The sequence below is a fragment of the Podarcis vaucheri genome (assembly GCF_965113315.1).
Source record: "Podarcis vaucheri genome assembly, chromosome: 15".
NCBI classification, from domain to species: Eukaryota; Metazoa; Chordata; class Lepidosauria; order Squamata; family Lacertidae; genus Podarcis; species Podarcis vaucheri.
Window position 1 is genome coordinate 34857533 of NC_138753.1, and position 26784 is coordinate 34884316.

A 26784-nucleotide genomic window follows, 5' to 3' on the forward strand; every position below is an offset into this window, starting at 1 on the left:
AGAAAAAAAACAGCACTGCCTGCAGCTATCCCAACCATTTACTGTTTTACAAAAATTATAATAGAAGACAGTCCAGACGTACGTCAAAGGGCTGTCGGAGGGTTAATTTTCCAAATAAAGAAGCTGAGCAGAGGGTCGGCTGCCTTGTATGAGGCACAGTTTCAAGTGATTTTAATCCCCATACTTCATTATGGTTTTAATTGTTAGCTCTCATTCTTTGGCGGGGCAAGAAAGACGGGTAGGAATAATACAGTATACCTAAGGACTCTCTCTGTCCATGCTCTCTGAAAAGTTTAAGCCTCCAAGAGAAACATAGTATTGAATCTGCAAAGTGTAGCTGGAGCTGGCTTGGAGAAACAGGAGTGGGGAGGAAATGTATTTACTGTGGTTGTGTGTGTGTGTGTGTGTGTGTGTGTTGTTGTTGTTGTTGCTGGCTTTTCTTTTTTTTAAGAGCTTCTTTTTCACATCCTCCTCTCCTCCCCCTCTAGTAGGATGGATTGAGGCACTGTAAGGAAATCTGAATAACTAATCAGAGTCCTCATTAACCCCCTGCTGAGATGCTCAAACATTCACTTTGCTGTTTATGAAGCAGGGGGAAGGAATCCGCATTAAAATTGATGTGTTATTAATCCCACTGTTCTAGACCTTGTGGGTGCTGAATTTCCTTTCCTTTTGCCTGAGGCCAAACAGTATGTGGGCAGCTTCTACAGGGCACAGTGACTTTCTATTATTTATTGGCCCGGTGCAGCCAGCAAGCCAGATTTCACATTGAGCAATCGGCGTTAAATCTAATCACGGTTGTTTCATATCATCTTTACACGCACACACTCCTAGGTATGCACACTGATTCACATTCATAGCGCACAGAGGTGACCCGCACATGGCCAGACACTTCCGCTCCCATACACGTGCACAAAAGCACCAACTACAGTGGTACCTCAGGTTACATACGCTTCAGGTTACATACACTTCGGGTTACAGACTCTGCTAACCCAGAAATAGTGCTTCAGGTTAAGAACTTTGCTTCAGGATGAGAACAGAAATCATGCTCTAGCAGCGCGGTGGCAGCAGGAGGCCCCATTAGCTAAAGTGGTGCTTCAGGTTAAGAACAGTTTCAGGTTAAGAATGGACCTCCAGAACGAATTAAGTACTTAACCAGAGGTACCACTGTACCTAAAAGTGCATGCATTGTGTCTCCCAGCGTTCCTGGAAGCAAGGAGGATTGAGGCCTCCTCTGGTCTGCTAGGATCTGCTTTGTGCTAACAGCAATGGTTTTTGTACAAAGTGGTGGGGGACGGACATATAATAGTCTGATATAAAGTCAGACATGTTGTCCATCTCATCTACTGCCTATTGTGACTGGCTTCAGTTTTCTAGAAGGTGTTTCTCATGCACCTGATCCTTATGACTGGTTAGAATCTGGGACATTTCATGTGCAAAGCATCCTTCCCAGTGCCCTGGGCTTAGTATAGTTTCAGGTGGCGCTGTGGTCTAAACCGCTGAGCCTCTTGGGCTTGCGAATCAGAAGGTTGGTGGTTCGAATCCCTGTGATGGATTCGAACAGTTTGGAAGCACTCCAGTGCAAGTAAGGTTACCAGGGTTTTTCCAATGAATCCGGGGACACTTTTCAACTTCAGTAGGAATGATAGGATTTTGTCAGGGGACTGATTTGTAAATCCGGGGACTGTCCCTGGGAAACAGGGACGTCTGGTAACCTTAAAGTTGATAAATAGGTACCGCTGCAGTGGGAAGGTAAACAGTGTTTCCATGCACTCTGGCTTCCATCACAGTGTTCCATTGCACCAGAAGCAGTTTAGTTATGCTGGCCACATGACCTGGAAAGCTGTCTGTGGACAAACGCTGGGTCCCTCGGCCTGAAAGTGAAATGAGCGCTGCAACTCCATAGTCACCTTTGACCTTTGACTGGACTGAACCGTCCAGGGGTCCTTTACCTTTACCTTTTACCTATAGTTTCAGGGCTTGCATGAGTTGTGGGTGGGAATGGAAAGATAGGGGAGAAAAGTTGAAGTGTTATTATTATTTTAAAAGTGGGTTTTTCCCCCCCTCAAGGTTTGTGAAAGTAAAGGAAAATCTCAGAAATTTTCTAAAAAAAAAAGAAAAAAGGATTCAAATAAATATTGGTGTGGCTCTGCCAGGAAGAACCCCCTACACATTGCTGTGGAGCCTTTTACAGACCAAGGGCCCCATTCTCTTCTGGGCAACCTTCTGGGGGCCACACAGTGGGGGTGGGGACAGAGTCTGGGCAGCAAAAGTAAAAATTTTCCTTGTACAGTGGTGCCCCGCAAGACGAATGCCTCACAAGACGGAAAACTCGCTAGACGAAAGAGTTTTCCGTTTTGGAGGTGCTTCGCAAAATGAATTTCCTATGGGCTTGCTTCGCAGGACGACAATGTCTTGCGAGTTCCTGCTGGTTCTTTTTCCTCCCCCCCCTTTTTCTAAGCCACTAAGCCGCTTATCAGCTGATCCGATCAGCAGATAAGCTGCTAAAAGCCGCTAAAAGCAGCTAAAAGCCGCTAAAAGCCGCTAATCCGCTAATCCGTCAATGGGCTTGCTTCGCAAGATGAAAAAAACCACTAGACGAAGAGAATCACAGAACGGATTCTTTTCGTCTTGCGAGGCACCACTGTACTGTAGTCTAGTTTCTGCACAGACCCACACACGTCCCTCTTGATCCAGGCAAGCAGGAGGCATTGTTGGAGTTCAAGGGCACTATTCTCGCCCGGCAAAAACAGTCAAGAAAGGTGCAAAGCAGAGCCAGTGAGGAGGAGGGGTGTGGCTGAGGAGGAGGAGGAGCCTGGGGCCAGGCAGAGAGGTCTGGGGGGCCGCAATGGGCCTCGAAGATTGTGGTTCTCCCAGTCCAGCCATAAGGTGCTATTCTGATAGCTTGCCACGTAGGAGAGCTGCAATGGCATGATGTAGGCTCCTGGTCCTAGCACCCCCAGACACTCAGGTAAGGGACCTTTCGTCAGGGCTGTCTTAAGCATATCCGGTGCCGTGGTGCAAAGCTCCCTCTCCCCCCCCCCGTTTCCCAGAGCTGTCCACTTTTTTTTAGGAAGTGCAGGGCTGGAGGAGGTGGGCAGGAGGGCAGCTCCTCCGGCAGGGAAGAGGCGGGGGCTGGACGCGGCGCCTCCAAGCTCAGCTGGCCACTTCGGCCACAGTGGCCGCAGCAAACGGAGGCTCAGGGCGCAGCACTGCTTCGGCGCGGCATGCCGTAGGTGGGTGAAGGTGGCGAGCTGATGCCGGGTGGCACCGCATCCAGCCTTCGCCTCTTCCCTGGCACCCTCCAGAACATGGCGCCCTGGCGCCTCGCACCACTAGCCTCTATAGGTAAGACGCCCCTGCCTTTCATTATCTTTGATTTGTTCACATCTTCCTCGTGATATTGGCATATTCCATTCGCACAAGTTCCTTCTGTTTCCTTCATTGCAACAGACTTTCTGAGTTTTCTTGTTTTGGGGGGTGGGCGTCTGTGTCGCAAGGGATCAGTATGCAAACTGAGGCTGTTTGATAGGAGTTTGAGCTGGAGCTCATTTATTAGCCAATTCAGCCTCTCCCTCCACCCCCAGTTTGCAGACTCACTTACCTCCCATGGTGCTCCAATAGATCCAGCCCTCTCTGTTAATTAGGCATCTGGGGAGAGACAGCTTGATATCTGCGCCACTGACCATTCTGTAGCCTGCGGGCCAGTTGGCTGGAGGGAGAACAGGTTAATCATAAATCTATTCAGACTTTCTGCGCTGAACTAAAGTTTCAAGCTGAAGTGCCTCCAATATAGTCTTTTTCAAGAGAGAGAAAGCTCTCTAGGGACTCATAACACCCTCGCAGGAAAGAAGGGATCAACTCTCACTTACCCTAACGATCCATCCCATAGGCCAGGGCTTACCTTCTGGGTTCTCTCGCTTTCCTTGCATTTCCTAAAGTATTGGGTGCAGCGCTGCTCCATTTTTTCACAGTGAAGTGGGGTGGGCTTCAGGGTGGGGGAGAAATTCATTTGCATTTCAATCAGCCTAATTTGCACTTTGCAAAACAGTGCCCAGACCAAAGCGCAGCCAGTCCTTCAGAGTCTGCACTTCTCCCGATTTTATAATGCAGTTATCCAGCCAAGTAATGTGTATCAAAATGCCGATATTATGCAACTTAACAAAAACAGGAAAAAAAATAAAAAGCTTTCCAAAAATGTGTATGTTGAACAAAATTGCATACAAAAATGTGTGTAAAATAATATATATATATTTGAATCTCAAAATGACGTAGAAATGCGTAGAATTGAATTTAGGACTGGGGAAATGTGTCTTATCTGTAATAAACAAAATCTGCCCTTATTCCCTTATGGGGGACACAAGAGCCCTTATAGAATCCTTTGTAGGTTCTCCATCGGTCGAAGAAAATAACAGAGGCCAACCAGAGAATATTGAGAAGCAAAGCAGCTAGTAAGCCTGATCTTTACTGATCTGTTGCAACAGGGTGTTCCTCACACACAGGAAAGGAGGAGGACCCAGAACCAAGGTGTGCCTGCCCTTATATAGACATTTTAAATTGCCTTTCCTGGAGCTCAAGACCACCCCTCCATACACCATACATACATCACAGAAGGGGTGTAACCCAAGACCACCCCCCCCACAAACATCATACCTACATCACAGAAAAGGTGGTCTACAACAGAAATTTGAATGTTGCTTTTCCTGTCTGCCAGGTTATCTGATAATGCCTTTCCTGGTAGTCTGCCCATTCCTTTGAAATGGTGATTTCCCAATTCCTGAGACAATGGGAAGGTTCCCTCACCCCCTTCCTCTTTGCAGAGAAAACATTTAGTCGGTTTGGGAGTCAAAATGGTTTCAGGGCGGTCTTCCTGTGCTGCTCCAGACATGTGGTCCACATATTGATGTATGTGCTTGGTTGGTACATTTATGAACATTTATTATATGTATGGAGGGACGCGGGTAGCGCTGTGGGTTAAACCACAGAGCCTAGGACTTGCTGATCAGAAGGTCGGCAGTTCGAATCCCCGCAACGGGGTGAGCTCCTATTGCACAGTTCCTGCTCCTGCCAACCTAGCAGTTCGAAAGCACATCAAAGCGCAAGTAGATAAATAGGTATCACTCCGGGAGGAAGGTAAACGGTGTTTCTGTGCGCTGCTCTGGTTCGCCAGAAGCGGCTTAGTCGTGCTGGCCACATGACCTGGAAGCTGTCTGCGGACAAACGGCGGCTCCCTCGGCCTATAGAGCGAGATGAGCACTGCAACCCCAGAGTCGGTCACGACTGGACCTAATGGTCAGGGGTCCTTTTACCTTTTACTATTATATGTATAAGACCTTAAATTTTTCATTTCATATTTCTCTTTATATGCTATAGACAGCTATAGCTTTATGCTACAGTTAAATGTGCTTTGTTGAATCTAAGAGGTAAGTGCGTATTTTGCAGATAGCATTTCAAAAAGCATTGGGCAGGGTTTCCAACTAGTTCAAGTGGCTCTCTCATTTTCGATTTTTACTACCATACTGCAAAGCGCTTCTTGTTCCCTTAGTGTAAAGCACACAATCCTTCCCCCACCTCCCCAATCTGTCAAATGTTTGAGGATATGGCCTTCCTACATGGTCTGCAGCAACAAGGCAAGGAGAAGAGCAATGTTGTAAATTCAGGCAGCTTGACACAGGACGTAGTTTCCTCATTCCCTCCTTCCCTTTTCGTTTTGCCTTCTCTCTTCTTCCCCTGTCATATAAATTGTTGCACTTACACTTCAAGGTATGGCTTAGTGGCAGAGAAAATGAGATTAGGTGGGATATTTCAACCTGAAAGCTTTCTTTGGGCAGTCGTAGGGAAAATGAAAACAAGGTGGAGCATTAATTATGGAGAGAAAATCTGGTTATTTCCCCCAGGCTCGAGAATGTCAGGGGCGGCAGTGTCACCTGAGATGCTCTCTTCTGTACCAGAATGTGTTTTATTAATCCCCAGTTGCTCGAATGCCATACAGCTGTAGCAGCGTAAATTCAGGATGCCCTTGCAATGCAGTCTGGCTGCAGCATATTTCTTGAAGACTGAACTTTCCACAGCAAGGGCCATTCGCATCTATGCATTCAAAGAGGAAAGACTTGGGAATGCAGTTATGGAGCCAGGAAAGTCATTGTTCCTAAGAAACTGATACAGGGTCATGGATCATCGGTAACCAACATGGTTGTCTCTAGAAGTTTCAGGCTACAGGTTGGTTGGTTAGTATTATTTAGAGTGTGTTGTGGCCAAGTAAGTTCTACTCAGAGTAGACCCATTGGTGCAAGAGAGCATTATGGTTCCTTAAACATGGTTTTGTGCGATGTCTGTGGGTTGCTTTGCCAGATGAACGATTTGGCAAAGCTTGGTGTTGCCTCGGCCCATTGTGAGCTCTCATTTCTTCTCACTTTCCATTTTATTTATTCATTGTTTATTGTTCCCTAATGGAGTAGGTACAATAAACATAATAACATTCTAAAATCATAAACTATGCTAATAAATATTGAATCGATTTGATATTTATTCATTTACAATTGTTTGCCAATTATATCCAAGCTGAGCAAACTATGATTTGTCTGTAGCATAGTTTGTCCACAAATCATGACTGCACACTGTGGCTTGTGGATAAGCTCTGTTTGGTGCAGACCTAGGTTGTCTGGCTTGAATATAATGGCAAATGGCTGCTAAATTGGAAGTAAAGGGAAATTAGAGCACGTGAGAGGAAGGAGGCACATGAATTAGTACATATTGCACCATACTATCTGCTTGTCTGGGTGTACCTTTGCCCTGTTAAAACTTTGTAGCTGTTTGGGGCTGCTGAAATACAAGCAGGGTGGAACAGAGGAACAGGCTTGGGTTTTCAACCTGCTAGCACTCCTGAACTAAGTGTGCAAGCTTCAAGTTCTGACAGTAAGCTTTGGTTAGTCAATAGAGCTAAACAAGTAACGCCTTGATATCAGTTCTTTAAAAGCCATTTTAATTGCACTCTTTTCACTCTATAGACTGCTTTTTGTGCTTCTCACAGCACTTTGTTTGAGTAAAGGAGTCTGGGGCTTTTCAGTACCTTGTCAAAAAGGTGTTTGTCTGATATTGTGAACAATCTGATGCACGTCTCTTGACCGTCAGAGTTAACAAGCTGAAATATTTTTAAATGATGGCTGAAGAACGGCAGCTGATTCGGAGACTAGAACCTAGAACTGTCAGTTTCCGTTTGCTTGCTTCCATAACTACACAGTTGTTATTTAGGAAGAAACAAGCAGGGCACTGAATCTCCTCTCTTCTCCTCTCCTTCTTTTGAAAACCTGATCTGTGAAATCTTAACCTCTTTGAAAGGGTTCCCTTTCGGTGGCATGATGGTCACTGGGGTAACACATGCTCTGATTGGCTGTGTAGTTTTAAGGGAGTTTTCCTCTGGATGTTTGATTGCATGCCTTATTGCTGTGGACAAGATCTGAAGAAAGGCAAAACCTGTTACTTCCTCCTCAAATTATATACTGTTTTTGTTCAGATTCCTCAGTAAAGTGTGGTCAGGTTTTCCTTTATCTCTGGACTCCGTCTATGTTGTTTGAGTGATTTTGCTAGCAGTGGACAGGGAAGAGGCATGCCTGCAAGCCCTGCCCCCAATGTCTTCAAGTGTGTGTCCCTGCTCAGTGCCTGAATTCTCCATGTAACGTGAGGAAAGCCTGCTTGTTGGGATTGTACAGAGGGTTCTATTTGCATTCAGACAAGTGTGAGAAGAAGCCCCATGCAGATCTTCCCTGGGCAACATGAGGAGGTTGGGACTGACCAGGCAGGGAGGACAAGCATGAGAATGTGGGTGTGAGTGGGTGCCTCTGCCCACATCCACACTTTGAGCAGTCACACTTTCAGACTGTTGGGAAACTGTGTACTCACACAGAGTCAATTAAGGTTTGGCAGACAGCCAGAAGGCAATCTGAAGGAGTAAGTCTGCCTGGTGATAACAGAGACATGCAGACAGCTCCCTGATTGGTCAAGCTCTTTCAAGGGAGTGATAATTAATGGCCTACTAACTGGAATGTGTTAGTTCAGTATTTCAGAGTTCAGTAGTTCTGTTAAAAAAATTCCTTCCAGTAGCACCTTAAAGACCAACTAAGTTAGTTCTTGGTATGAGCTTTCGTGTGCATGCACACTTCTTCAGATACACTGAAACAGAAGTTGCCAGATTGATGGACTTCCATTTCATGCAGCTCAATGTGGTGCCTTCCATGGTTCCAGTTACAGATAGGTAGCTGTGTTGGTCTGCCATAGTCAAAATAAAAAAAAATCCTTCCAGTAGCACCTTAAAGACCAACTAAGTTAGTTCTTGGTATGAGCTTTCATGTGCATGCACACTTCTTCAGATACACTGAAACAGAAGTTGCCAGATTGATGGACTTTTTTATTTTTATTTTGACTATGGTAGACCAACACGGCTACCTATCTGTAACCAGTAGTTCTGTCTCAGTGTAGGAGTTGTGAGTCGTGTCAGAGAGAGCTAGCAAAAGATCTGTGTTCTGTTCCTGTAAATAGTCCACTGTATATAATAAACACCTAACTACAAGTTCCTGGTTCCTGCTTCGTCTATCCTGTCTGCAGCCAAGTCGCCAATTGCTTCCGTGGATTCTGCGTTTACTCTGCTAGGTCTGGCTAAGGTCCTGCAGCTAGTCAGAAAGTTGCGAAACACCAACTAGGTTTTGCCAATACAGACAACTGCCTTAAGAAAAACAAGGGCAAATGTGCAGAAAAGCAGACCTAAATCATCAAGGGCCAGGTACGTCAGCAGTGCTCTGCCATTCTACAGGAGAAAGGCTGGTTGGGCCCCTGTTGAAAACCGGGGGGGGGGGGGGAATCACTGCAGACTTAATCTTGGAGGACAGCAGGGGTATGCAATGTTGTGGCAGCAGTATCATCTGGATTCTCTGTAATAACAGAGTGAAGAAATGATGTCGGTTCCAGAGAAAACAGCCAGTGTGTAAACATCCAAAGAAAACAAATGCAAATGCAAAATTCAGACTCAGGCATGCCTGGCTGCCGTAGCTCTTTGGACCACAGCCATCAAACAATACTGAAGTTCAAGAAAACTGAAAGACAGGGAGAAATAGGAGTAAGATCTGGGAGAGCATACTCTCTCCAGGCAATCCTACATATGCAAAACATAACAGCTAAAATTGCTTTTCAGGGTGTTGGAATGACAATTAAGTTTCAGGTTTCTGCGGATTGCTATAGCAAACTTGTAGCGAAGGATTATAAAATACATGCTTTGCACGCAGGAAGTCCCTGGTTGAATTCCTGGCAACTGGGAACCCAGCCAAATGGGTGGGGTATAAATAATAAATTATTATTATTATTATTATTATTATTACTACTACTACTACTACTACAGTGGTACCTCAGGTTACAGACGCTTCAGGTTACAGACTCCGCTAACCCAGAAATAGTACCACGGGTTAAAAACTTTGCTTCAGGATGAGAACAGAAATCGTGCTCTGGTGGCACGGCGGCAGTGGGAGGCCCCATTAGCTAAAGTGGTGCTTCAGGTTAAGAACAGTTTCAGGTTAAGAATGGACCTCCAGAATGAATTAAGTGCTTAACCCGAGGTACCACTGTATATACGTTTGGGAACCACTGCTATAGACCATACTCAGCTAGGTGTCAGAGAACAGCCCCCTGTTTGAAAGGGTTCTTCATCGGAAGGGCTGCCTGGTTCATTTCTGGTTTAAAAATAAAGACCTTTAAGAAGGGAGAGCAGAAGGGGGCTTTGAAGACACCCATCACTTAGTTTCTGGGCAGCAGACTGAGCAGACGTGGGAGTCCACTGGTCAGTCTTCCCCGCAAAGCTGAGATGTATTACAGGCTACGACCAATTTACACACATCCACCCAGGGCCGTCTTAAGCATATCCGGCGCCATGGTGCAAAGCTCCCTCCGGCGCCCCGTTTTCCAGAGTTTTCGACATTTTTTTAGGGAGGACGGCGCTGCCGGTGAGGCTGGAGGAGGCTGGCAGTGGCTGGAGGGCGGCTCCTCCAGTGGGGGAGAGGCAGGAGCTGGACGTGGCACTTCCCAGCTCAGCTGTCCGCTTGGTGCCATGGTGGCCATGGCAAACGGAGGCTCCGGGACCAGCGCTGCTTCGGCACGGCATGGCGGAGGTGGGCCAGAGCAGCGAGCTGATGCCAGGAGGCGCCACATCCAGCCTCCGCCTCTTCCCTGGCGCCCTCCAGAACTTGGCGCCCTGGCACCCCGCGCCACTAGCCTCTATGGGCAAGAGGCTGATGCACAACCATGTGCACACACATCACAGTGACTTGGAATTGGCTGGAAAAGAGACATAACAAGGTGAGCATATGTGCACTGCTGTCGCACACAATGACCTGGAACACAACCCCTGCACAAATTGGGGGTTCCCTGTAAACATTTCTGTTTAAAATATGGTAAAGGTAAAGGGAACCCTGACTATTAGGCCCAGTCGTGGCCGACTCTGGGGTTGCGGCGCTCATCTGGCTTTATTGGCTGAGGGAGCTGGCGTACAGCTTCCGGGTCATGTGGCCAGCATGACTAAGCCGCTTCAGCGCACGGAAATGCCATTTACCTTCCTGCCAGAGCGGTACCTATTTTTCTACTTGCACGTTTGGCATGCTTTTGAACTGCTAGGTTGGCAGGAGCAGGGACCGAGCAATGGGAGCTCATCCCATTGCGGGGATTCAAACCACCGACCTTCTGATCGGCAAGCCCTAAGCTCTGTGGTTTAGACCACAGCGCCACCCGCATCCCTTAAAATATAGTAGCCATTTCTAAATGTGTGTCTATACCTAAATTGTCACCTGCAACTTGAATGCATATCTTTTTCAATGATTCATTTCCTCACCCCCCTTTTTTTTCTTATTGTGCCTATCTAAACCAACCAGGCGAGTATCAGAGATGAAATCGGACTCTTAAGATACATTCAGTATAGTGCAGAGCTGAATTCTGCAAAAAAAATGACGCCTCTAGCAACTTGAACTATCAAAATTCCCAAAGGGGGTGGGGAATAGAGATCGTGTTTTGCTTTTGGTTTTTAGGGAGAAGCAAAATAGCGTCTTTTCTTGGTCAATGAGGACAGCAGGGGGGGGATATGGCATTTTTGCAAGGCTGCTGTGTGCCCTGTAGCCTATTTGCATAAGTCATGGTTGCTGTGGTTTAATCTCAGGAAAACAAATGGATAAACCATGTCTATATATATATCTATATATATCTGATGTTAGTTGAGATCAGGTAGGATCCCATGGCCAATGGCTGTTTCTGAAGATCCGGGCTGATTTTGGCTTCTGCTGCTTATCAGGGGTGGTTGTCTTTGGAAATCGTTTCTCCTAAAGGAAGCACCTCTTTCTTTGCAACTGATGGTTTTATCTGTCTCCTCTCAGGTGGCTCTGCTGTGGCTGGAAGAAGCAGCTTTTGTGTAACCGGCAGAGAAAGGGCAGAGGGGAGAGTTTCAAAGGACAAGCGGCTCCCGGAGAAGACTCCATAGAAAGCACCGCATTTTCCATCGTATCACATACACAACAGTGGAGCAGATTGATTTCCGTAAGTCCCACCAACCAACAAAAAGCTACTTTGCATACGGAATTGATGGGGAGCGGACGTATTTCCATTTTAAAGGATGCCTTTTCAAAGTTATTTTTAGTGGGGCCCTGCAATAAGATAACCCCCAACACCTGAATTGTGATGTGTGGGTGCAGCAATATGATATAGGTCCTGTTTGTCCCATCACACACACACACACACACAAACACAGTAGGCTTTATGGGTCCCCCCCCAATGTTGGCTTAGGAAAAACAAAATAGAAGAGATCTGTTAGGGTGGAAAATACTCAAATGTAAATCGGTCTCCTTCTCCACTGAAAGAAGTAATTTGAAGACACTCTAAGGGTATTATGGCTCCAGGAAGAAATCTCTTCCTGTGGTTTTTAACAATTTAACTGATTAGTTTTTAAAAAGCATGATGCTTTAAGAAAAATAAAAAAGCATTCAACACCCACCCCCTCCGCTGGAAGACTGCTTCGCAGAACACACACGATTTCCAGTGAAAATGCACAATTCAGCCCCACCCTCCCTTCTGTCTTTAGGCCAACCTTCCCCAACACGCCGCCCTCCGGAGGCAATCCCTATGAGCCCCTGTTGGCTGGAGGTGATGGGAGCTGTAGACTGAAGCATCTGAGGGCACCAGGTTGGTGAAGGCTGTTCTAGGCATTCTTCCTCCTCTCTTCTTGAAGGTCCACCCATCTTCCTGTCCTGTTCCTTGATTTGTAGACCTTTGTTCTTCCTTTCACCTCCTGTGACCCATACAGAGATATTGTAGGTCCTCTTCCAAGCCTTCATCTACTTCTTTTCACAAAGTCTGAATCCATCGGGGTGGGTGGGTGGGAATAAAATAAATATTGATGGATGGATGGATGTTTTTAAAGCATGGTTATGATTTTTTTCCCTCAATCTTACTGTTTTATCTTTTTATAAACAACTTTGAGGGTTTTGTTTTGTTTTGACAGCCAAGCGGCATATACATTTTATGAAATAAACGCACTTTTATGAATGCATCCTTAATGCATTTAGGGGTTCCACGTATTACAGAAGTGCAGAGCGGAAATATTTTTGCATTATTCCCATCTCGCTCCCTGTATTCAGTCCACCTGTATTTTGACCCTGTGAACAAAGCTCCTTGTCTTAATATCTCTGTTTTTATTCATTGTTTTGTTTTTTTATTTAACCACAAACAGCCAACCCATGGGTGTAGAATCAATGAAAACACAATGGGTTATGTTTTGTTTTGAGGTTTCATCCTTTGTCTATTTGCAATTGTTCATATTAATTCCACAAATTAATATTACCAATTCTATGTCCATTAAATTTACATTATTTGGGAGTTCGGGTCCAATTTTGTTCATAATCACCTTCCTTATTTTCCCGGGAATTATTTCTTTTTTATTTAGATAGTAGTCATGTACAACCAGTCCAAAATGATGTGATATTATGCTCTGAGCATATGCACAGCCCCTAAATAGAGTTCTTTGGGGGCAATTTGCAATAGGAGAGGGCTGATGAAAACTGGAATCCAATAACATCTGGAGAGTATGATGCTTGCAGTTACATCTGCTGTTCCCTGGCTTGATCCCCATGGCAGAAATGTAGGATAAAATGTATTAAACGTTTAAGCTTATGACCTGAATGCTACATACAAGCCTAAGTGTTGTACGTGGAAAAACTGGTTGTTGATCACCAGAGCCATAATGAGTTACCCTTAAGAATGCTGCAGCAATTCCAGCAAAAGTAAGAGGAGAATCTTAGGATTCAATCTCATTTATTCCAGTTTCCCCATGGCGTGGATTTCAGAGGCATTCCAACTGCATGTCACTGTGACTTGGATAAGAATCACTATATGGCTGACAGTTTGTGCTTAAATTGAAGTGCTCGTTTGGAAAACTCTGTACACTGTTTCCTTAGGTGTCTGTCACAAGACTAGAGACAGGGTTTCAATGATTCCCTGCCCACTTTAAATTGTCTTGCCATTTAGGCTCTTGATACATAGATTTCTGCTTATGGGAATACATTCCAATTAGATTCCCTTAAAAGAGAGAGAGTGTCCATTTTTTAAAGTGACATTTTTCTTAGTGAGAGCTGCAAACTAGCAAAAGAGTTGAGTGTTGTCACTGCTAATTCCTCTGCACAATTCGGAAAGGCTGTTTAAGTAGCTGTGAACAGGGGTGTCTGTAGTTTCCAAGAGTTCGGGCTTTTTGAAAAAATAAATAAATGGTGATGTGGAAGGGAAAACAGTTTTGCTAGGTTCCCCACGCCCCCAAAAAAAGAACCCCAGAGGACTCATTTGTTCATGGTACACGAGGTATCTCATTCAGATTTGGAGTCTGAGTTATAACTGCAAAAGAGTTACCAGGAAGTCCAAGGATCTGTGCAAATGATCTTTTGTCAGAATCTACAGAACCTTTTTTGCACCTCATAAATAGCTCTTCTTTGCTAACTGCATTTAGATGGTTACAAGTCCTGGGGAAATAGCAGGTTCGTGCTGTGAGTACCGTATTTACTTTCAAAAGCATCTATTAGACCAGTATCTTTTTCACTCTTTGGTTTGCTATTACGTACCAGAGAAAATATATGATATGTTATTGCATTTCATTACTTCCATTTGTATCCTGCCTTTCTTTGATCATGGAGCTGAGGGTTATAGTTAGTGCTAGTCCTACTCTGAGGAGACTCATTGAAAACAATAGACATGGGTCACTTAGGTCCACTAGTTTTAACGAGTGTACTCTGAATATACATTAGTCAGAGATGACCTTCAGTGAGGTGACTGATGTAAGTATCCTTTTCCCATAGATTGTAGAGCAGCATGCCATTTTGTGGTCCTGTCTCTTTTCCTGCTCATTTAGATTGGACAGACATTTTTTTATCACGCTATGTCCCCCATAGAAGTCATTTTGTGTTATGCCACACCCACATAGCAACCATTTTCTGACTGGTTCCCACTGCACTTTTCAAAATTCAGAATGTTTCAGGCTGGCCCCCCAAAAAGTTGGGGACCCTGTCCTTTGGTTAAAGATATAATGATAGGTAAAAAGGTAAAGGACCCCTGGATGGTTAAGTCCAGTCAAAAGTCCAGTACGGCGCTCATCTTGCTTCAGGCCGAGAGAGCCAGCGTTTGTCCACAGACAGCTTTCCGGGTCATGTGGCCAGCAGGACCTAACCACTTCTGGCACAATGGGATACCATGACGGAAGCCAGAGCACACGGAAATGCCGTTTACCTTCCCGTCACAGCAGTACCTATTTATCTACTTGCACCGGTGTGCTTTAGAAATGCTAGGTTGGCAGGAGCTGGGACAGAGCAATGGGAGCTCACCCCGTCACGCGGATTCAAAATGCCGACCTTCTGATCAGCAAGCACAAGAGGCTCAGTGGTTTAGACCAGAGCGCCACCCACATCCATAATGATATGTACAGATAGGGTAACTATACGCAGAAGCAGCACTTTTTTTCAGGGGGATCTCACCAGAACCAGTTCTGGCACCTTTTAGGTGGGTTCTGGAATATCTCAGGTGAGTTCCAACACCTCTCAGGTAGGCGCTATTGCCATTCTAAGAGAAAGAGTTGAGTTCTGGCACCTCTTTTTCTAGTAAAATAGCACTGAGCAGAAGCGATCAGAAAAACCAAGCTCTCACCAAATATCACAGGATAACAAAGGATCAGGGGCCCAATACCATTGTGCAGATGGTCAAAAATCTGGGTACAGCCAGTGAGTTCATATATGACAGAAAGCAAAGGGTAGCCATTGAGGGTTCAGTGGGAGAAAGAGATCCTATGAAGAGAGAGTGCACAGAGACCGAGACGTTAGGGTTGCCATATGTCCAGAATATCTGGAACACCTTATCGCGAAGTATTGGAAGACACAAGATCTACCCACTCTGGAAGAATGGCAGATGAAAGTGATGGACTATATGACATTGGCTGAGATGACAGGCAGAATCCGTGACCAACGAAAGGAGACGGTGGAAGAAGAATGGAGAAAATTCAAAAGCTATCTTAAGGACTATTATAAACTTAATGAATGTTAAAGTGTTGTGGTTTTTAGAAACAAAGGGATACAGTGATATAAGGTCAGAATATAGAGAGGACTAAGATGACAGAGGTTGGAAGTAACAATTGGGAGTTGCTAAAAATTATGGACATCGGGATGCAGAAAGGGGGGGGAAGGGGAAGTCCAAGAAAAGAGGTTTATGAAAATATGTTATGAAATTATACGTGTATGTTTGTCTCTTTAAGTGTTTGTTTGTTATTTAAAAACTTTGTAAAACCAATAAAAATTCTATTAAAAAAAAACAGAATATCTGGAACACCTATAGCCAGCAGCAATGTCTGGGTGAAAATCATGAAAAATGTCCAGGAAATCCAGATGTATGGCAGCCCATGTTGGCAGTGCTGTTTTTTGTGGGGGGGGGGGTTTGCTGATTTTCCAAAAAATAAATAAAAAATAGCTTTACGTTATTTTGCCAATAAAGCTCAACAACTTTGCTCAAAAAAGCTCAGTAACTTTTCTGTCCAGATTCTCACTGTTTGAAATATAGCAACCCTACGTAACACAAAATGCCTTGAGGGTGAGATGGCTGTAAATCAAACTGTGAAAAGATTGAAATTCCCTTTTCTATGCTACTATTTTTATTATTATTATTAATTCCTCCCTTCCTCCAAGGAGCTCAGAGTGTGATTCATGATGCCCCTTTGAATTTATTTCCCCTAAAAAATGTTGAATAGGTTAGGCCAAGCTTCCTCAAACTTGGCCCTCCAGATGTTTTTGACCTACAACTCCCATGATCCTTAGCTAGCAGGACCAGTGGTCAGGGATGATGGAAATTGTAGTCTCAAAACATCTGGAGGGCCAAGTTTGAGGAAGCCTGGGTTGGGCTGAGAGACCAAGTGGCTGAGTTTTTATGACTGAGTGGGTTTTTGACCTTCATAGAAACATAGAGAACCATTATTCTGAGTCAGACCATTGGTCCATCTAGATCTGTATTGTCTACACTGGTTGGCAGCAGCTCTCCAGGGTTATATAATAATAATATTATAAAAAATTATTATTTATACCCCGCCAATCTGCTGAGTTTCCCCAGCCACTCTGGGTGGCTCCCAGTCAAGTGTTAAAAACAGTACAGCGTTAAATATTAAAAACTTCCCTGAAGAGGGCTGCCTTAAGATGTCTTCTGAATGTCAGGCAGTTGTCTATCTCTTTGACATCTGATGGGAGGGCGTTCCACAGGGCAGGCACCACTACCGAGAAGGCCCTCTGTCTGGTTCCCTGTAGCCTCACTTCTCACAGTGAGGGAACTGCCAGAAAGCCCTCGGCGCTGGATCTCAGTGTCCGGGCTGAACGATGGGGGTGGAGACGCTCCTTCAGGTATACAGGACCCAGCCCTACCTGGAGATGCTATGGATTGAACCTTGAACCTTCTGTGTTCAAAGCAGATGCTCTACCATTGGGCCGTTGCTTTTGTACCAGTTCGGTTCTCTCATATTGTGTCACCATTCCTATGGAAAATAAACTCCTTTTTTTTTTTTTAGGACCCTAATTTCTCCTTAATAATCCAGGGGTGGCGAGCCTCTGCCCCTCCAACTGTTCTTGGACTACAACTCCCATCAGTCTTAGACAGCATGACCAATGGTCAAGGATGATGGGAATTGTAGTCCAACATCTGGAGGATCACAAATTCCCAACCTTTGTTATAACCACTCACTTCCTGTCTCACAGTTCCTCATGGTAGACACACAGCAACTTTTCCATCAACGTCTGGCCCCAGAACCATCACTGAATATTTCCATGACCTTTATATAATATTCAAAGTGAATGCCTTTTCCCTTCCCCCCCTGTTTATTTTGGAGAACACTACCCCATGATAAACTTTAGAATCCTTGTAAACTTTAAAATTCTGCTTCCACTTACAGATAAAAACAACGTTGTTTAATGCTGGTGTTCAAGGTACATTAACTTTGTCTGCTAAAGATCTCCTTGCCTGTTGCTGTGGTGTTCAAAAGAAAAAAAAGGAAAAAAAATCCCAGTGTTTATATTATAGAGATATCCCTGGAGCAATCTATTTTTAAAGATTGGTTTGTGATTAGCTCCTTTGGAAGGAAGAAAGTGGCTGATTTGTAATTGTGACCCTTCAGACATGTTACAGTACCTTCTCTTTCTCCCACTCAAAGCTTCTGTTTCAGATACCTCTAGACTGCCCATTTGGAAAAGACCTCAAGGGATTTGCTCCAGGGTACTGAACTGAGTGGTTTGAATCAGTGGCGTAGCGTGGGGGGTGCAGGGGGGCCGGCCGCACCGGGCGCAACATCTGGGGGTTAGGGTTAGGTGGCGCAAATCCACGGGTTGGGGGGCGCAAATTACTTGCCTTGCCCCGGGTGCTGACAACCCACGCTATGCCACTGGTTTGAATAAGGTTGCAAATCCTTGCTCAGGCAGGAAGGTCACTAGGTGGTAGTTCTCATGAAAACCCTAAACAGAACAAAACAAAACATTGGCATGTTTTTTTTTGGTATGCTAGGCAGCCAAGTGCCAAAAGAAATGAATAAGAGCAGGCCCAGGAGATGATGAATCAATTGGAATCGGTTGTGAGTCCATCTTAAATTGTATGAAGGAGCTGAACCAGGTAGCGTTATGCAAGCGCTACAGAAGGTGGTGAATTTTGCCATCAAAATGCAGAAAACCCAGGCAAGGAATTAATGAAATATTCAGCCGCTATTTACGGAATTGATTTGAAGATCAAGAAGTTACGAGCAGCTAGATGAAAAGGATTAAGTAGGAAGCGTGAATGGAGAGATACTATGGTGCAGAATTAAATTGGCGTTTCAGCTGTTCAATACTTTATGCGGATTTTATGAACAAGGAAGGGAAGGATACGGGCATGCAGATACGGTAGAGCCTTTGCTTTTCATAGTAGGGGGTGGTAGTTCCTTCCAATGGGGGTGCGTGGCATGGGGCGCATGGCATTTCCCTCCCCACCACCCATCATCTTTTGTATGTGCTCCCTTGGGCTTTTGTTTCTGCATCTTGAGACCCAGCAAGGAAGTGACCTTCTAAATCACCCGCTAACCTCTCTCCACCATATGAATGCAGGAAGATGTGTGGGCTGCTTCTCTTGCTCTTATTGCAGTGTTTGATAAAGCTGAATGAGGCAGCCCCTTGCTTTTCACTGTCTTTTGTGGGTATGGTGACCAGGTAAAAAGAGAACAGGGCTCTGCCCTACACAACTGTCAGGGAACTGACATCGGAGCCAGAGGCGGAGGCGAGGCTCTCAAACAATGCTGGAGAAGGGCCCAGCAGGTGGAGAGGCGGCTCACCAGCTGGGGAAGGAAATCAGCGTAACACCAGGGGTAAAGGGGGGCAGATGGGGGAATCGGCGAGGGGGCTCCAGGACTCCTCGCTGGAGATCAGCGAGGAGAGCACGGGTCCTCCGCTACCCACGCCCTCCCTGCGCAGAAGACTTCCGCGCAGGGAGAGTAGGAGGAGACTTGGAGTCAAACAACTTTTATGCTGGAAAAGGTTTAAGAAATGCCCACTGACGGATTCTGCCAGCGACTGAACAGCCACGAAGTGTAGGGCTGTCCAGACAGAAAAGGTTTAACAAGGCAAACTAGCCAGGAGTGGCACCAACTTGCGCACGAGTAACTCCTACAGTTATTACAACAACTGTTATAGGAGCTGGAGCCCTGCCCTCCTTTTCACCTGCTCTCCCTACTTGGCAGAGGCGAGGAACCTTTGGCTCTCCAGCTAATGTGAACTACAACTACCATCATCCCTGGTCATTGCTAGGGCTGGTGGGAGTTGTAGTTCAGTAACATTTGAACATCTGGTGGGCCAAAGGATTCTCACACCTGCTAGAGAGAGACCCGCAGAGTTGTGCATCTCTGCCTCTGTTTAGTTTTCCTGCCTCCAGATCTGTGAGCATTGGTGGATATATGTGTGTGTGCACGCAAACGCATGCACTCCTAAGGTAAAGGGACCCCTGACCATTAGGTCCAGTTGTGGCCGACTCGGGTTGCGGCGCTCATCTTGCTTTACTGGCTGAGGGAGCCGGCGTACAGCTTCCGGGTCATGTGGCCAGCATGACTAAGCCGCTTCTGGTGAACCAGAGCAGCGCACGGAAATGCCATTTACCTTCCCGCCTGAGCGGTACCTATTTATCTACTTGCACTTTGATGTGCTTTCAAACTGCTATGTTGGCAGGAGCAGGGCCCGAGCGACGGGAGCTCACCCCGTCGCGGGGATTCGAACCGCCGACCTTCTGATCAGCAAGTCCTAGGCTCTATGGCTTAACTCACAGCGCCACCCGCGTCCCTTGCGTGCACTCTTACATGGGAGTAAATTGCACTGAGCACATTGGGACTTTCTGTTGCATATAGGAGTTAATTGCACACAATGTAAACTAGGTTAGGCTATTAGTCTACTAAGGCCAGTATTTTCTGTCCCAGGGATGGAGAACTTGTAGTCCTCCAGAGGTTGCTGGAGCAGCTCCTCTCAGTCCCACCAAGCTTGGCCAATGGTCAGGGTCAGGGATAATGGACGTTATAGTCCAACAACCACGGAGGGCCACAGGTTCCACACCCCAGCCTACCCTTACTAGCGGTGACTGTTCAAAGTCTCAGACAGATGTCTTTTTTAGTTGCCTGATACCCAAGTCTTTTCATTGGAGATGTCAGAGTTTGAATCAGGGATCTCCAGTGTGCTCTACAATCCTTCCCCAAATCAGATTTAGGAGTAATTTCCTCAGTGTTTTGGTAGGACCTTCTCTACTACCACCACCATCCTTCCTGAAGCCTTGATTCAAGTTAGCTTCCAGATTGTTTTACACAATGCATTTGTTCCCACTGAATGTATGAAGGGAGGAATCATGATCCTCCTTCCCACAGACCCCAAACCCAACTTCTGTTCATTTGGACAAAGGTTTAAGCAAACCCAACACACAATTATTTGGATGGAGCCTGACACATTCAGTGGCTCACAATGGGAAAATATCAATTAAAAAACACTACATATACTTAACAACGTACCGTCAAATACTTTATCTAATCAAATCAAATAGGGGAAGGAACAGAAAAAAATAAAAAGCAGCAACAAGAAGTTAATAAAATAATCATAATAAAATATCAGAACCAGTAAGAATCTGGAAATAGATTCTGAGTACTGAACATCAGTATTGATGAGAGCCAGTATGGTGTAGTGGTTAAGAGCAATAGACTCGTAATCTGGGGAACTGGGTTCGCGTCTCTGCTCCTCCACATGTAGCTGCTGGGTGACCTTGGGCTAGTCACACTTCTCTGAAGTCTCTCAGCCTCACTCACCTCACAGAGTGTTTGTTGTGGGGGAGGAAGGGAAAGGAGATTGTGAGCCGCTTTGAGACTCCTTGGGGTAGTGATAAAGCGAGATATCAAATCCAAACTCTTCTTCTTCTTCTTATATTGCTTCACTAAAAAAGGCCCTTAACTTGGCACCTAAAACTTAGCAGAGAAAGGGGCAGATGAACCTCTCCAAGGAGAGTCTTCCATATGTGGGTCACCACCACCAAAAAGGCCCTTTTTTGTAGTTGCCACCTGCCTAACTTTTTCAGGCAAAGGCAGCCTGTGCAGTAATGCAGTTAGGTAATTACAGACTCTGGGGAGCCCATTAAGATTTTAATGTTCATAAAGGTGGTAAAGGCAGCTCTGTTGCATTTAATAGTTGTCCTGTTCACCCTGCTGAGTGAGGCCCTGGAATCAGGGGGGAGGGGGGCAGACCACCCCGGGTGTCTTCACTGAGGGAGGTGACATTTGGCAGTTGCGAGTCAGTGGCATGCCAAATGTCTGCCATTGGCGGCTCACTCCACCCTGTGGGCGGCTCTCTCTGCCCTCGGCTGCAGGACGCTCTTGCCGCACCATGCACCAGAGCAGCTATCCCGTGCCTGGGAGGGCGCCCTCCATACCCCATGCCCCCCCAGGAGCGTGCCCGCCTTGGGCAGTGCGGGCCTATGCTCCACCACTGCCTGGAATCCTGCCCTCGGTATGTTTGGATGTAGACACAAATGAGAAGGGGAATGAATGAAACCTACCGGTATCAATAATTGTACCACTTGGAGTGGCATGCATTACAAATAGATGCCGTTCACAGGCATCTGCAGCCAGCCCTCTCAGCTGTAGTTTCTTTTGGAGTGATTCAGCAGCTAATATTCCAACTGGGCATTTTTTACTTCCCCCCTCACTGTTGTATGAAGTCATGCCGTTAATCAACAGGAACTAAACACAAAATGGGTATGAGACTCGTTTCTCTCAGTGCTGCCATTCCTGCAGATGAATTAAAGTTCTGGGTAAGGATCTCTAGAGGTCACTTTTGGCTAAACGTGAACAATCATCAGTTATGAGAGCTGGGCTCGGCCAGTTGCCAGCTGTACTTTAGATTTTTCTGCATTATGAGCTAAAGGGATAAAGCCAAGATTGGTCTGTTTCTGTCGTGAATGTTGCTTCTGTTCTCCTCCTGGCTTTTACTTTCCGGCTAATGACAGATGCGTCCTGGTCTTTCTGATCAAGGCTGGGGCATGTTGGGCTGGTGAATTCCAGACTGGAGTGGAGAACCTGTGGTGGTCCACATGTTGCTGGTCAGGGATGATAGGAGCTGTTGTCCAGAAACACCTGGAGACCCTGGTACAGAGCAACTTGGGCCTCCAATCTGAGCGTGCATGCGACTGTGCGAATTAGTGCATATAATAATTAGCATAAAGTGAGCGTTCTTATTCCCAAACCCTCCATCTTTACTCAGGTGAAAATAGGGACATTATCCCAGTATTAATACCTGCTGCCTTGTGGGATGTCTTCAGGAGAAGAAAAGGCAAGTCTTGGCAACTCCTTCAGCCAAGCTGGTGCTAATAATAATAATAATAATAATAATAATAATAATAATACAAATTTTATTTATACCCCGCCCTCCCCAGCCAAGACCGGGCTCAGGGCAGCTAACACCCGATATAAAAACAAATTGATTGAAATACAACTTAAAAACAAGATTAAAATACAACATTAAAATATTAAAATACAGCCTCATTTCAATGGAGACTCAAATCAAAAACTTTTTGGGGGATGAAAACGTCAAGTCTTCACCAAGGCTAACTTTCCAGACTGGTCCTACATAGGCCAGAAAAAAAGCCAGGGAAGTCCCCAAATAGGAGTTCCATTCCAGGAGGGGGAAGGGAAAAAAGGAAGAGGGGGAGGGAATCAAATTGTTTCCAAGCCGAAGGCTAGGTGGAACAACTATGTCTTACAGGCCCTGTGTAAAGAAATCAGATCCTGCAGGGCCCTGGTCTCATGAGGCAGAGCGTTCCACCAGCCCGGAGCCAGTGTTGAAAAGGCCCTGGCTCTGGTTGAAGCTAATCTAACTTCCTTAGGGCCTGGGACCACTAGGGTGTTGCTATTTATGGACCTTAAGGTCCTCCATAGGGCATACCGGGAGAGGCGATCCCATAGGTACGAGGGTCCTAGGCTGTGACAGAGTGGTTTAACTTCACCCCCAGAGGCACACTCCATTGTCTGTCAAGACAGATGGATGCCAAAGGATCACTGACCAAAAGCCACATCCTGACATCACACAAAGTTCTTCTCCACCTGCCTTTCAGTATGTTCATGCTCTAGATTCCTTCAGTTCAACCCTCAGGTCACATCCATACATTTAATGTACATGCATACCACTTCAACAGTCGTGAAAATCCTGGGAACTGTAGTTTACTCCCCCACAGAGCAACCATTCCCTTCACCCTTAGCAAACTATATCTCGCAGAATGATTTGGGGGAAGCCATGACTGTTGAGGTAGTATACCAGTGCTTTGAATGTATGGTGCAGTTGTGACCATAGTTGCAGGATGAATCCCTTCTGTTTTGCTCTACTTCAGCCATGTGCGGCTTGGATTGGTCCAGTTTATTTGTCTCTTCCTCTCCCCCACCCCTTCTCAGCCCTTCATGGATTTTGCAGAACTCATCATGTGTATTTTTTCTTCAGATACATCCATGGAGCCACATGAAATTGGTGACAGCTTTACACCATTATTTCAAGATTCATAGCTGAAGGTTCTCAGTGAGAGAGAGCTGTCCAAATCTTTCTAGCAAACAGAATGCTGTTTCCTGGCATATTTATTGCAGCAAAGCGAATTTGTGTCCCAAAGATAAATATAGCGTTATCAGCAACAGCTGTCTCTCATTTTTATTTGTTTTTATATTTGACTATAAGTTCAATTCTCTAAAAACACCCAGAGCTGTAAATCCTATGACACGAGGCCCTGTGATTTAGTAGCTTGGGGTGTTTAGGGGCTGTGATTTAGGGAACACATTTATGGTACACAAGACAATTAAATAATGTGCCATACTGCCACCCTCTGGAATATACAAAACAAAAAAACCCAAAACCTGAGGTGGAAGGTCATTATTTCATCCTGCCTGTGGCTATTTGGTTCCTCGGGACAAGGAATCAACATCTTCAACATCAACATCTGTTCTTCTGCACATCTGTATAGGTTTACTGACTTCTGCCCACCCACATTGATGATAAACCTATCAAAATTTAAACACATTGTGGGCATGAAGACAGACTGAAGTAGGATGCAGAAGGCCAAGAACAGGGCAGTATTTTTATCACCATTAAGCTTCCCACTATTGCTGCAGACAGTTCTGCAGCAGTGGCAAACTTTCATCGAGATTGGTAGGAGGAGCCAGAGCTGACGATAGGTGGAGCCAGAGTGAATGACAGGCAGAGCCAACTCATTCCAGTTTTTTTCCTGTCTTCCTCCCTACTGAGTTCTACAAGGGAGAACAAGGGCTGGCTCAAGACATTTTGGCATCCAAGGTGAACCACAAAATGGCGTCCCCACTTAAAGGTTTACCTTTAAATGCAAACTGAACCTAATTTCTACCCCATCCCTAGTAAAGGCACACCATGGTGTGCAAGAAGCAGAGGTCGCTCCACAAACTAAAAGCCCTGTCCACAGAAGTGCCCGTGATATTTCTGACGTAGTGTATCTAACCCACATGTCTAAACTGTTGAAGCACTGAGCTGTCTCTCTTTTCCCACATGAGATTAGCTGTTATGATGCTTTGCAACCAGTCCTTGAATGCACCAGCCTTAGCTGAGAGGTTTAATCCTGGAGGGAGTCGGAGGACTTAACACGTCCCATGAGAAATCTAGCGTCATCCACTCAGTGCAAGGGTTGGGCTTGTTTTCAAATATTTTCCATCAGTTGTATCCTTGGTGATGACACACAAAAGGGATCCTCTCCTTTTTGGAAGTGACCTATGCAACACGCAAAGCTATCTAATGTACAATCCCATCCTAACCATGTACACCTGGAATCCAAAGATTCCAGGTACTCCTATTTACCAGGGACAGCTCCCAGTGCAAAAAGCAAAAATATAACATGGTCCCTTTTCCCTTCCGGGTTTTTTTTTTTATCTTGGGGGTTGCCTTATTGAAATTTTGTTAGGGTGAGTTACTGGAGGTTTCTGTCTTGAATTCAGCTCCCTCCATAGAAGTTAAATCCACAGATGCACTTTTTCTTTAGTGCACATGCGTTTAAGCACTTGCACATAAACAACAAGACATCACACAATGCACAGCATGCCACAACCAGTAACTGCGGAGGAAGATTCAGGTAGGTAGCCGTGTTGGTTGGACACAGTCGAAATAAATAAAAAATTGTCCAGTAGCACTTTAGAGACCAACTAAGTTTGCTCTGGGTATAAGCTTTCGTGTGCATGCACACTTCTTCAGACACACTGAAACAGAAGTCACCAGACCCTTAGATATAGTGGGAGGGTGAGGTGGGGTATTTCTCAGGAGGGTAGTGGGAGATGGGTGATTGACTCAATGGGTATGGCAAAGCTGTTGACGACGGTTAATGACTGCAATTAGTCCTATGGGGAAAAGCAAGGGGTAGTATGCAGATGGTCAAAAATAGCTTTAGCATATGTAACGAGACAAGAATCCAATTCAGACCAGGTCTCTCCATAGTTTTCAGTTTAGTAATAAGTTGTAATTCAGCAACTTCTTCAAATCTATATATAGAAAAACCCCACTCCACCCTCCCGCTATATATAAGGGTCTGGTGACTTCTGTTTCAGTGTATCTGAAGAAGTGTGCAAGCACACGAAAGCTTATACCCAGAACAAACTTAGTTGATCTCTTAGGTGCTACTGGACAATTTTCTATTTAATTCAACTGTGAAGGAAGAGTGAGTGATGCCACAATGAACAACCAATTCCTCGCAAGTGCAGAACAGGTGCTGTGTGGCAACTGTGAACAAAATACCTTTCTGTTGCCATCAGGGCACCGAATTTACTAATAAAGGGTGGCGATTTGTCTAAAACCTTTCCAGGATCTTCAAAACCAAGCAGCAGATGACAAATTCTGAAAAGATCCATGCAAATCAGCAATCTCTGGAACAATCCATACTATGGTGAAAGCAGAAAACAGTGAAAAAAGTTAAACAGGTCACAGTCAAAGGTAACAGAACACAGTGAAGTTGCTATCCAAAAGCTCTGGGGAAATAAAATAGTTTTTACTTGCTTCCTAAATGCCATTTTATATCCCAAGTGGATATTTCTGGGGAGGGTAGGTATCCTTGCTGCACCTGATGAGAAATATTTCTCTGACACGCAGCCAAGCGACATTTTGCTTCCTTCTGTTTATGTCAGTATTCAGAATGCAGGCAACAACATTCATGGTGGTAAAACAAATGGTATTGCTCAATATTACCCTTGAAGAGATGTATACATTGGAGCCTATTCAGCTGAAAACTAAATTTTACTGCAAGATTCTGCAGGGAAAAGGGGTTCTCTCCATGCAAGGAAATTGGTTTTTCCTCTATTTTTCACAATGCACCAATAAGAGAACCCAAAGGAATGTAGAATTCTATCCGTTGCATTAACTTATAGATTTCTGTCCCCAGAAACATCCATCCAACCCCCGTTCTCTTTCATTTGATACTGGCTTCCTCTGCAGCTTCATTTCCCTGCCTGTGTAATGTATAACCAAGTAGATAAGAAATAATAGTAGTCTGGCTTTTAGCTTCCTCTTTCCACATAAATATTTTTTAGTTTGGTTTGGTTTTTTGCTCGGTTTTCTTGAGTTCCATCTGCCCTATACATCTTAAGCACTATTATAACCCTTTAAGCAGCCATGGCTTCTCCCCAAAGTATCCTAGAGCTGTAATAACAACAACAACAACAACAACAAC

At 45.2% G+C, this 26784-nt stretch overlaps 1 protein-coding gene across 8 annotated transcripts in view; it reads left to right on the forward strand.

Annotated features, from left to right (window-relative positions):
- PKNOX2 (PBX/knotted 1 homeobox 2) overlaps nt 1–26784 on the forward strand; it is a 456445-nt gene that overhangs the window by 266279 nt on the left and 163382 nt on the right. For all 8 annotated transcript variants that reach the window (XM_082200515.1, XM_082200522.1, XM_082200517.1 and 5 more), the window contains one exon: nt 11403–11562. The gene's annotated coding sequence lies outside the window, so the exon portion shown is untranslated. The remainder of the gene's footprint in view (nt 1–11402; nt 11563–26784) is intronic.